The sequence below is a fragment of the Emydura macquarii genome, unplaced genomic scaffold (genome assembly GCF_026122565.2).
Source record: "Emydura macquarii macquarii isolate MOO-44397 ecotype Brisbane River unplaced genomic scaffold, CSIRO-AGI_Emac_v2 contig_1390, whole genome shotgun sequence".
Taxonomy (NCBI): Eukaryota; Metazoa; Chordata; order Testudines; family Chelidae; genus Emydura; species Emydura macquarii.
Window position 1 is genome coordinate 17,452,012 of NW_027131527.1, and position 13,459 is coordinate 17,465,470.

The 13,459-nt window shown below is 37.1% G+C and overlaps 1 protein-coding gene across 1 annotated transcript in view; it reads left to right on the plus strand.

The window, feature by feature from the left end:
• Nucleotides 1–13,459, plus strand: part of PCDH15 (protocadherin related 15) — a 714,631-nt gene that overhangs the window by 336,554 nt on the left and 364,618 nt on the right. The window lies entirely within an intron of this gene.

Genomic DNA, 13,459 nt, shown 5'->3' on the forward strand with positions numbered 1-13,459 from the left:
TCATTTGCTCCTGTTTGAGATAAAAGAATGACTACTTAGTAAGTAGGTAGTCACATGCTGTATGACATAGCAGTTTATTTCCCATGGCTGGAAGCCAGTAGAAGGAGAACTGAGAAAGAAGTAGGAGAAGCACTGACCTGTGGTAGCTGGGAGAATGAACTGTAGAGAGACCTTTGTTCACTCACAATTGTCTGTGTGGAATTCCAACACAATTGTGGGGTTATGGGATTGGGACTGCAGATGGTTATTTTGTGATTATCACCTTTGTTGTGACACCTATATTTGAAGACTAAGAAGAAAGAAGCCTACACACAATATGGCAAATGATCTATTTTTATTGTAGTACAGTAAACAGGTAATCTACTTAATATCCTCTGCAGTCCGGAATTAGAAATAACTCCTGTTTTACCTTTGTCTATTCCACTGATACAGATGGAAATGTCTCCTTTTGATAATAAACAAACAAAATATATAAAAATTGGAATGTCTCTCAAAAAAGAAGAGAAAAATATTCCTGAGTTCCATAGTATTTAAGACTTTACCTGCTGAATGGCCTGCAATTTAGGAATCAGAATACTCTTTGGTTCCTTTGGTAAGAAAACTTATGCTCTTACCATTGTCATGGAAGACACTTTGGGAGGTGTTCCAGTCTTTCCAATTCCAGCAATTTTAGTAAATTCCTTGCAGAATATGTTTAATTACTCAGTATTTAGCCCTTCTTATCATAAGTGCTGTAGATAATGTTCATAACAGCCCTCTGGGACAACTAAATATGTTCTCAATACATATTACAGATTTTGGAATTGTTTCTACAGTTCTTAAAGATGCAGGGAGCTTTAATGACTTTTTTTAAAAAAACAAATCCCTGATTCAGGCTACATTTTAATCTCCCTTTAAAAAAAAAAAGCCAAGAAAGCTCAAATGTAAGCTAATACATATTTCTCTGGCATATACAATAAGCGTTGGTTAACCCAAGGCTATCAACCTTGCAGCTGTAGAAAGTTCCCTAGAAGCTGGAAGCCCTAAATTGTATCAGGACAGGTTAAAATACTAATGTAAATAAACACTTGTGCACTAGTGGGTCATTCTCAAAGTGCCATTACAAATCTGTTCCTCCAGTAAAGCTAGCATTGAGCAACATAAACGCACACTTTAGCTTTATTTTGTTTCCTTTTATTTTATTTATTTCTATTATCACTTTTTAGTGGCTTTGTATTTTATTACAACTAATATACAGAACATGCTTGAAAAAAATTTGCGATAAAGGTAAAGTTATTAATTTTGAACCTCACTGTTTTTACCTGTGTGGTCTTGTCAAACACAGAATTTATGTAAGGCGCCTGTGAAGGGTATAATGTGATCCACTAGGATACTCATAAATGTTAATATTATGTGTCAAGTAAAGTGTCTGCTATAATATTCCTTAATATGTATCTATATCTAGATAGATATAGATATTTTGAATTTTTTTGTTTTTTTCATTGATTTTTTTTGTCTTTATTGTGCAACCTTCTCTAATGATAGATCATATTATGATTGTGATTCAGAGGCACCCTTTCAGAGACACCCTTTTGGAGTTCCTGTTTTGCACAAGGGCACAAGGAATATGAAGGTCTGATAGCTGGTAAATAGTTGGGCATAGAGTTTTCACTTTGCATGCTCCTCATTAACTTGCTCATGAAGTGGGGAATGGCAACCACGTGGAACCTGTCTCCTTCGCCACCACAGGACTCAACGTACAAATAGGGTCTTCATTGCCACATACGAACAATCAACAATCTAGGTCATAATGAATGTTTTGCATACCAGCAATTTAAATACTCCATTGTATTCATGCAAAAACTGTTTATATATTTTAATTCATCAGCTAACTTGCTCAAAGGTAGGAAAAGTCACTAATCTTCAGCACGGCCAACAGACAAAAGAAATGAATTTCCTAGACCAAGATATTTTAGAGCTACTGTATCATGAGTCCAAAAAGCATTAAAAAAATAAAGTTCAGGAAATAATCAAATTACTCTATCTTCAAAACTCTGTCTAATTTTCCCCAAAAAACTTTTCAGAAAAAATGTTCCCTACAAATCAATGTGGCATGTGACATTTCTGAAAGATGGGTTTGTTTTTGAGGATCTGATAGAGGTTGAAAATCTGGCTGATGATTGCGAGCTTTCTTCAGCCTAAACTCTGGAGAAGTTACTACCTATCCATAGTATTATCTACAGATTTCAGACTTGTAACTCAGAGCAAATACTGATCAACACATTTTTCATGATAATACCTATGAATAAGTACATCAAGGAATTAATTATAGTAATTTGACTAAGCTGTAACCAAAAGGGCAGCAGCTGGATGCTTGAAAACAGATGGTATTACTGATCTGAATAGATCTGATCTTGACTAATTTTCAAAGCTGAGCAGTAATGGAAGTGGTTATTCCAATACTTTGTGTGGATGATCATAAGCCTATGTAGGCTAAAATTCACTCCTAGGGTTAGCAGGTGCAATAAGATTGAAATTCATGGAGTTGTGCACACTCTATCTCTTATAGTGCTTGTCATTGTGGTAACTTAATTTGTCCTTTAGTGTTGTTGGCTTCTCTGTATTAACAACTATAATGACTATATCTACAGGTATATATGTAGCATTTCTCCTCCTGTTGTTTCTCTCTGGCCTTCAACAAAAAGAGACATAAAGAGAAGTATTAGTCAGCAACTATACAGACATTGGCTTTGATACTGTTGTAAACTGAGCAAAATAGGGCCTGGTCAATAATTCTCACAAAGCATTCCACTATCTGGTAACAGGTAGCCCCTTGGGCTGAAATCCTGCCCCACGCTGCCCCCGATATAGAGGATAGGACTTTTTGAGTGCCAATGAGAGGTATTTTTAATCTAAAAAAGGGAAGAACCAGATTTGGGGGAGTGGTAGTTGAGGGATATTGTAATCTAGTGTTCAGGGCAAAGTTTAGGAGTAGTTTGATTTGGGGGGGGCAATATGTAACAGGCATGAGGGTGAAGAGGAACACAGATTCAGAACTGGGAGGTGGACAAGTTGGATTGGGAGGCTTGCGTACAGGGGGGAATGTAGTCTATTGGTGAATGAGGATGTGAATGAATTGGTAGTGGGGCCATGTGGTAAAGTATATCTAGATTGGAGGGGGAAAGGTTGGGACTAGTAGAGAACAAGGAAAGGATCACGGAGTGTTAAACTGTTTTCTCTCACTCTGCCTTTTCAGAAAAGCATTCCAGTTTTTCTTTGTGGGGGTGGAGTACCTCTTTTGCTTTACACGTCTCACTAACTTCCCTTATCCTCCCACACTTCACTTCTCTCTGATGCCTCCAACCAATGTTTCTTTTTGAATATATAATCAATCGGCTGTGGAGGAGATGGGGTGAAAGTGTAGATTGCTACCTGAAGCCTCTCCAGTTATTTATGGGTACTAGCTGCCACTGAATTTTGGTTTAATTAAAAATAAAATAAAAAATAATGTAGCTGTGAAAGTGCTTTGGACAATCCATGTTACCTACTATTTTCTGTTTGTCTTCTGTCTTTCTCCTACACATACACCCATCACACCTTGCTATTTTATTGCTGAGGTGGTTGAGATATGGCCCTTTCTTCTGTGCGTGTCAGGATTTTTTCATCATTTGCCAATTTACATAAAATTGAAAAGACCTAAATAACAAAACTGAAGTAAACCATATTTGAATCTAGCACTGTGAACTTTCCCCGAGAACAGAGCTGTGTGAAACCTTGTTGGGCTTGGTTTGTGATAGCATTAGTGACTTAAACTCCACAGTTCATTTTGCAACTAGTGGAAGTGAACCAACCCTTGCTGGTTTGCTTGTATATTTGAGATTTACAAGCTGTAACCTCTAAAGGGAACATGACCCCATCTTCCTGAGCAAGTCTCTTTCTTCCTATCTATGCAACCCCTTGACCCTAAAATCCTCTTCAAACCTAAAGATAAAAGGGAGTTTCCCGTGGTGATTATTGGGAAAGGACAAAGGATTGATGAAGCAAAACAAGTTAGTTATCTGGAGAGGATGTTTATGTAAGGTTCATGGTTAACGCTGTGTGAATATTCTTTTCTCATGTTTATAGAACATATTAGGCCTCAAACGTTGGCCACTTTTGAGGGCTGTAGCAAATGTTTTGCACACCTCTATCCTATGGTAATCAGATAATGTGGTGAGGAGTACAGTATAAGGGCATAGATAAGAACCTAGACAATGCCAGTGGAGTCTATCTACCTATTTTCAGATGTCATTAGCCTCCACTACTGTGTTCTCTGTGCCAGCTTCATCTTTCTTTGGGGTTTTGTAGACTGAATACATAATTTCCAATTATTTTGCAAATTAACTGACATTTCACTTTTCAGTCTCTGGTGTGCAAAATTCCCAATATTCACAAAAGGAAAAAGAAAAAGGTTATGGGGATGGGGGAGGAGCAGAGAAAGAGCATGAAATGATACTTCATACCTTTCAGGGGAAATGTGTATTGTTAGTTTTTCTTTTTCTGCTAGCAAATGCAGTTTGGGTTATAAAAACAAACAAGAAACAGGCTTTGCCATTTAAAAAGCCTCTGGGAACATGGAGCTTTCATAGTCCAATACAAGATGAGAAAGTGTGATTTTTCACTTACCAATGCTTTGTTCCCTTCCTTTCATTCAGTATAACTTTGTATGTGATACAGAAATTCTAAACAGTTATTAAATCACTGGACAGGGCTACTGTCAGATTCTGGTGGGCACATTTTTGTTATTTGTTTTTTTTAAACATAATTATCAAGTAGCAAATAGGCAATACATAGACAAAAACAGTGATAGATACTGAAATAGGTTAGGATACTGAATTATGTATTGTAGGCTTGGGAGATTTTAAAGTCAAGTAATGGCTGTTGTTAACATTTCCTACTTTGGTAATGCATAAAATTACTGTATTCTGTGAAAATTATTGGAGTAAGATCATAGATATACAGCACAATTGTTCTCTCATTTATCCCATAGTGGTGTCATTTCACTCACTTTAGATAAGGTACCCCTGATGTACACTGCTGGAATTGAGGATAAGTCTACATTAGAGCTGGGCAAATAATTAATTTTTCAATTTGGTGGAAGTTCTTAAAAATTGGGGAAAAATCAGTTCAGGCTGAACTTAACCTAAACCTGGAAATTTTAGTGCATCAAAAAAAGGCTGTTTCCAGGGCAGGGATTCAAACTAGAGTCTCACACATTCCAGGTGAGTGCCCTAATAACTAGGTTAAATGTTATAAAGGCATGGGAAGTGGCTCTAGCATCACCTCCCTTTCTCCTCCTTCTTGCTGTTTTGTGAATGGCTGAATCTATTTATGTCAAATTTGCAAATAGCTTCAGACCAGTTGAAACTGCGTTCTTCATTAAATAAACTATTAATCAGGAAAATGTCATGCAGCTCTAGTCACCCCAGTAAAAGCTGTGGCTGTGTTAGCCCATCCAAGCTAGCTTGAATTTATCTAGCATAGGTAACAATAGCAGTGAAAACAGCTCAGTGTGGGCTTCAGAGCAGGCTAGCAAATGGAGTATGTAGCCAGGGCCCATGTTACGCTTACAGTTGGACAGAGGTGTTCTTGTTTTCCTTCTCTGTTTAGTCATTCTCAGCAGAAATCAAGGTTGTGTCTGCTGTTTTTTTTTCTGACTATTCTCAACACACACACACACACCCTGACACTGGAACAATCTTTTCCTAGAGATTTAAGCTGCAAGACACTGTTTTCCTAAGATCTTATGAAGTTCCATGAAGCACTACTACCAAAGAAAGAATGGGAGAAAAATGCAATAATTCCTAAGGCTTGAAGGCAATGTCATATGTGGAACATGAGACAAGATATACTTATTATTTTTTCATGAGAGTAACCAATAAGAAGGAGTTTAGAGCTGAAAATACTGCCCATTTAAATAAATAAGCATAAACTTCATGTAAATCATGATGACTACAATAACAAAAGATGAGTAATTCAGTTTTTTTTTCAGTTTTTAATCAAATAAGTTTGAGTTTTTAAATTAGGAATTCTTTGATGTATTATCACATTTTAAGTAATAGATTTATTGATTCCAAGGCCAGAAGGGGCAATTGTGATTATCTAGACTGATTTCTTGAATAACACAGGCCATAGAACCTCCCTAAAATAATTCCTGGAGTGTATCTTTTACAATCTTGATTTAAAAATAGTCAGTGATGGAGAATCTACCATGACACGTAGTAAATTGTTCTAATGGTTAATTACTCTACCCATTAAACATGTATGCCTTAATTCCAGTTTGTCTTTATGCTGACAAATCTAATCTACAGGTGCATGTTGAAAGAGTTTTAGTAAAAAACCAAAAAAATAAATAAATAAACCCCAAAAGCTGACACACATACAACATCCATATACACTCCAATTATAAAATCCTTAGAAAATATGAACTTTATCATGAATAAAGAATTTTACGTTTTATTATGGCATATTAATTATGTTGGAGAATGCTATGTTTGCTGGTTCTGAGCTTCAAATTTGAAGGCCTTTTCAAATAATGAATATTGTATTCAAGTACGGCTGTGTCAATCAAAAAGTAAATAGTGCTTTAGGTTAACCTTTTCCATTAATTATTATTTTCAGGAACATATATATTTTCACATTCTGGCTAAGATGAGCAGCAAAAATTCAAAAATGTGTTCATGCTGCCAATTCATTTGTCCTGTCTTCCTTTCCTCACCTCTCTGCCTCCTAAACCATTCCTGTATCCTTTCCCTTACTCAGAGATTGCTCAAGAGTATTGAACCCATTTTACCCTGGTCTGCATGTGCCTTAGGGGAATCCTCAATTGACATGTTTGAACAGTCTGACCTTGCAGTGCAGGAACCACACACATTAGACAGAGCCATGGTCCAGGATCTGGCCCATTGTGTGGGTGGCTTTTCTTCTAGTGTTTGCAATTGATCTGAAAACAGAAACTAGCAGAGATCTTGCCTGTTTTTGTTTGATTTCCAACCTGATTATATAGACTTGAGGGATTAGATAAGGGTTGAATAAGTATTTTTGTAACAATTAACTAAAAACTCTTAACCTTGTGAATTTAAACTGTTTCAAATTACGCCACATTAAGAGATGGCGTGAAGTTACACTGCCTCAGAGGGAGTTTATGAAGGGTTCTATACCTCCTTGAGGCACAATCCCTTCCAGATTCCTTTCTGCAAACAGGGAAATGTGGAAACCTTCTCTTAGGATGAACTCAACCTACTCTTTCCTTCCTCACCTCTTTGGAATGATGTTGGCCCTCATGGGTACAGGAAAGGAGCAGCCTCTGTGCTTCTTGTTCCTGCTCACTGCACAAGGGACAGGGACATTCTGTCCCTCTGTCTTTTGGTGCACATTCTCTTGATTTTTTTTTTTAATTTACCAGCTCAGAAAGTAACTTGTTTTCTGTAAGCAAGTAACCATACATTGCAAATTTGGAATGTACAGCATAGCTTTTAATAAATCACTATTTTTGTTTGCAAACCAGACTACATGCATAATAAACAGAGGACGCAAAGCGAATGCTCACCATTTTTTGACTGTTGTTAACTCTCCTTTTCATTCATAATAAAACTTTTAATGAAACCCACATTTCACTTAAATCTTACACAATACAGCAGATCTTGAATGAAATTAGCTAGCTTTCATTTTTTTAGGGTACATACCTTATTGTTTAGGGCATTGAGTGTTATTGTTTTGACACTGATAAATAACTTAGCCTTCATTGAGTATGCTTGTTTTCTTTAAGGCTGAGTGTACAATGAGTTTGTATGAAAAATCTGCATATTGACAAATAGCACAGGGAAGGATTCCCAGTGGCCTGTCCTTGTAGCTAGCAAACAATTAGGACTTCCCTTGAAAGGATGACCTTTTTGGATCACTACTCTCTAAAGAGTAATCGATTAAAAGGGTTTCTTTATGTGTAAGTGATGTTGTTGAGTTTTTTTAAGAAATGAATTTCAACAATGAAATCACGAAAAGCTTCAAATAGTTATTCAGGCTGTGACCCTGAATGTATCAGAAGTTGTTTAAGGTTTGACAGAATCTTGTAAATACTTAGAATACTAAGTTGTTTGTAGCATGATGTTTTGGAGGTTATATGAAGTAATAGGACAAAGAACAGATGCTGCATAAAAAAAAAAATTAGAGATGGTATAAATATATGCCAAAGCTTTCTATTAAAATAATGTTGAAGTTCTAAAATAAGACAAGCTATGGTCCCTTCTACACTTACCTGGGAGATTCGGCGGCAGTTGACCGCTGTTACGCAAACTACACAAAAAACTTGCGTAACTCCCATCGACTTCTGTGCTTCTGTTCTGCACGCTGTCTTCACTGCACTGATGCAGCACTATGCCACTTGAGAAGGTGGTTTTAATACGTCGATTTCTGGATCGACTGAGCGGGTCTTCACTGACCGCTCAATCGATCCAGATAAGTCAATCTGTCGGCAATGAATTTGCCACTGTCAGTGAAGACATAGCCTATGTCATTCTAACCATCAGAAATGTAGCTATGGACAGGTAATGCACTATCAGAGCGCAACACTAATTTACATAAACTCTATCGGGAAGTCTTTATGCACTGAAGTCCTTATGTGTATAAAATATGGAAAAAAATCTAAAAGGCTAATAAAATATAGTTTCACTGTCTCCAGGGACAATAGCAATGTTAAAAACAGGATCATACTTAGGTAAAAAAAAGTCCTTTGTATGGTGCGTACTGCCCTCAGGATTTTGACTTTGGGCATCATTCCAGAATTTCAAAACATATTCGCTTCCCTCCCCGCCTTCCATCACTATTTCAGTATTGCTGTCCTAAAACCAACCAGTGTATATTCTATTGCATACAAAAAGCTACATTAAAAGAACATCAAGGTTGAGAAGTCAAGCACCCAGAAATTAGGAAATGCCAGAATTAAGGTTGTTTTATAACTTGTTTGTATGCATTATGATACAGATTTTAATTATATGATCACATTATTTTTTACCCAGGCCCCCTGCTGCGCTGAGTTCACCAGATGTCTGGGATTTGTAGTTAATGTGGCTGTTGTCTGCGGGATCCGCTGTTTCATTTCTTGCAGAAAATGGAAGATGTATAATGAATGAGACAGGATGGTCTTGTGGTTTAGGTAGTTGAATGTGGGTCTGGAGAATTAGCTTCTATCCCTACTTGATGCAGAAATTAGTGGATGAGGTTCTTTAGCTTGTTTTATTCTGGATGTCAGACTAGATGAGCCTAATGGTCCCTTTTCGACTTGAAATCTATGAATCTCAGGAACAGTGTGAAGAATTTTTTAACATGGGGAAAACAACATTATTGTTTGCCTTACCCTTGTTCTCAGAAGTGTCCAGCTTATTGTTTGCTGTTTTATTTTTTCCAAAATATTCAGCCTCAGGCAGGCACCCAGGCATAGAATATTTCATCCTAAATAGTTAAAGTTTGGCAAAGTTTTAAGCAACTGAAAACAGTGTCAGGCAACCTTAACTATGTGTGTCTACTGAACTGTCTATAATGATGACTTAAATGGATATAAAGCCTTTCATCTTGATGAATTTCAGTGCTTTATTATGATCTATTTATACAGGCAAAGTGGTCTTTACCATCTTTTTGAGATTGAGACAGCTATAGAACCTGTCAGTTTAATAACAGAGCAACCAGTAAATAATTTATAATGACAATAAGTATGATGAGAGGGTAGTATATGCAATTAACCATGTGTCTCAGGCTTAAAGCCAGCTTTGTACAGTATTCCCACCTCTGAAGCCTTTTCTACAGGTGGAATCCTATGCTCAACAAAGATACACAACAGGTTAACAGGAAATTAAGAATATTGTATTTAGATGGAATTCAGTGGGAATTTAGGTTGGAGAAATGTTAGTGCATGTACAGTACCATATATCACTGAAACATATCCATTCTGGTTTTCTTTGCTTCCTATTGGAATAATGACTTCTGATTTTTAATTAAAACAAATTAATAGCATAACACAGGGCTTGATCCTGCAAACACTTGTGCAAATGATTAGTTCCATTGAAATCAATGGGAATTCTCAGATCGTTTTTCATGAGTGATTGTTTTCAGAATCAGGGCCATAGCATATAAAATCATGAGACAAACGTATCCGTGAAAATAATGCACATCGCTACCATTTATATCTAAAATATTTTGCATTGAAAATGTTTGCATTTCCTCACTTCAGAAAAGTATTCACTAAAATGTACTACTTCCTTTTCAACAGAAAAAAATTAATAATTTCACCATTTCCTCTTCCCTCCATCCCAAACTCTCTCATTTTCTGAGTGTAAGTTTTGTCCCCCAATTTCCAATGTCATGAAGGCTTTCCATCAGACCTTTTAAAAACTTCTTTTGAAGCCATTAATTGATTACATTATCTAAATCTATACTTAACTCACCTACCCACTGTACCTGTGCAGGTGAATACCCCAAGTATCCTAGTTTGTATAAATCTTTTTATCTAGCTCTACTCATGACTTTACCTAGACCCAAAAGTACTTATCAGTTTTAGATGGGACCTGATGTTGTTTTCAGATAATGCTCCGTGTATCTGTCTGCCACAAAACTGTATTATCCAGCTGGAATCATTACAGTCAGAGATGGGTGAGACTAGCAACACGTGCTTTTAAGATGAGATTTTTACATCTGCAAAAATTCACATATTTGGTCAAAGATAAAATTTCATCCTTTCTTGCAAACGAATGCATTTTGGTGACATTTTGTAAAATTCAAATATGAAACAAATCTCCATACCCCCATTTAAGTATGCATTTAAATGAAAGCACACTTGTTCCTGTGTAATTGAATCACCTGTTGTTAACACACACATTGAGATAAGAATGGAAAATGTTCTTTTCACAAAAATCATTAACATTTGATGTTTCTTTTTTTTTTTGTAAAATTTTGATTATAATCTATATGAAATGTACTTCCACTATTCACAGAGTATTTAAGCAATTGCAAGTACCTTTATCTTTGTTCCAAAATACATCTGTTTAGTTTAAATCCAATATTCTTTGAGTTTTCCCTAACTCTTCAGATGACATAGTGTCTGGCACATGATTGCTATGTTGCTCAAATATCCCATTTTTGCTGCAGTGTATCAAAAATTCTTTTAAAACTGATAAAATTTCCATGGACTTACTACTTATTTTGTTATAAGTTCACTGAAAACGTAAACTTCTACTCTGAAGAGTGAGTGTAAAAATCGCATTGTGAGGTTACCTATGTATTGCCCTTCGAATCAAATTTGCTCAGTTTCTGAGTGAAATGATAGTGTTTCTAAACGTTTCAAATAATCTGAAAGTCAAGCCTTTTTTCTTTCTAGTTAGTGAATCATTGCCAGTAGTAATAAATCTGCAGGCCAGATTCTGCTCTCCATGTAATTTCACTTGTAGACAATTAGGGCCAGTTCTTCCGTTTTTCATTTGTCCTACCCCCATTAATTTCAGTTGGGTGCATCAGTATAGCTTAAAGAATTTGGCATACAGTTTTGAAATTGTATGTTTAAAGCTTTGCCCAACATTTTAAAACTAGAAAATGCTTGTATTCCAGGTGTATTCTTAATGCTAATCTAATATTTTCTGGAGTTTAAAGTGATTCTATAAAATTAAAAATCAAAATTTTTACTGCACATATTTATGCACAATCTTACCTTTGCCCATGTCATTTTTATGTATTTCTAAAGCTTTTTAAACATTAAAATGTAATGTGTAGCAAATATGTTCACTTTTCTCTGTCTTTCTTCACACCTATTTCAAATTTCTGCTGAGTGTGGCATGTAATGGGAAGCTATTCTGGTCAGTGTTGGCTGTGGAAGAAGAGCCATGAGGACTAGGAAGCCAGAGAAGAGGGGATCCCCAGAGACTGGGGAATAGGGCTCGGCAGTAGGGCTCCCCCACTGGCTTCCTGTCTCCATACTTCAGTCTGCTTCCTTGACCTCTCATTCTTGCTACTCCTTCCAGGTCTATTGCTCGACATGCCAAAATTATGGCAGACTTGCTAAGCTTCACCAGAGGGAGCCCTAGTTTGTTGCATCCAAGTACAGTGCATTGGACAGAGGCTCCTCTCTGGCAAATTTTAGAAGCTACTGCAGCCTTAAAAGGTGCATCTCTAGCAAAGATGCAAATTCTGTTTCCCAGAAAAAGTTAGCTACAAGCCTCTCTCTTCCATTGCCCTCACCATATCTACTGTTGCTATTGCTGTCAACTGGTCTGAAAAAAGTATCAGGGGAAGGCCTGGGGGGAAGGAGAGTTAGTCATATGGGATCAGTGTAGTTGCAGCTGTGTTTGTCCCAGGATATTAAAGAGACAAGGTGGGTGAGGTAGTATCTTTTATCTGGTCTGGGAAAGGTGCTCAAGAGTGTCACATCTAAATACAAAATGAAACAGATAGTTTAGCATAAGTAATTAGCACGTATTATAAAGGACCATTCAAGCTGAAGTGGCCTCTTAACACCCCCCGTAGTCATAGGACAAAAAGGAGGGTTAGTGAGTAACAGATTGTTTTAATAAGCCATAAATCCAGTGTTTTCATTAAGACCATAATTTTTAGTGTCCAGCAAAGTTATGAATTTAAGCTCCCAGGCTCATCTTTTAGTAAGTGTTTTGTAGGTTTCCTGTGACAATGACAACTGAGAAATCAGCTATGGAGTGATTGCTTTGTTAAAAATGTTCACAAACAGTGATAGCATGTTTTTCTTGTATTATTTTCCTGTGTGAGTTTGAGAGCATAGTGATTGTCTGGTTTCACCCTTATAGTTGTTATTGGGGCAGTTAGTACACTGGATGAGGTCCACCACATGTTGTGACAGGTATGTGTATGATTCATAGATCTTGAAAGGTGTGTTGTGGAGGGTGTTGATCATTGTAGCAGTGAAGATGTGTCTGCAGGTTCTGCATCTGTTGTTTTGGCAGGGTCTGGTGCCATTGTGAGTTGGTGTGCCCTGCTCTGTGGGGAGTTTGCTTCTGATGATGAACTTGGAGAGGCTGGGGGATTGCTTGAAGGGCAGACGTGAGGGTCCAGGAAACATTTCTGAACCCCAGCTTCAGGGGTTGTAGTTGTTTGATGATACCCTGTATAGGTTCCAATGTGGGGTAGTAGGTGACAACTAGGGGAGTGTGGTCAGAGAAGATTTTATTTCTGTATTGAAGCAGGTTCTCTGAGGGTATTTGGGTGGCCCATTCCATGATGCAATCTACTTCTCAGGTGGAGTGTCCTTGCTTGGTGAATGAGTTTTTGACTGTGTTAAAGGTGTATATCTTGGACTTTCTCCTCAGAGCATATCCTGTGGTATCTGAGTGCCTGGCTGTACATAACAGATTTCTTGGGGTGGCTGAGGTGATTCATCATTGTCAGCAATTCCTCAAAGTCACGGATGATTGTCTTTCATGGATTGTCCATT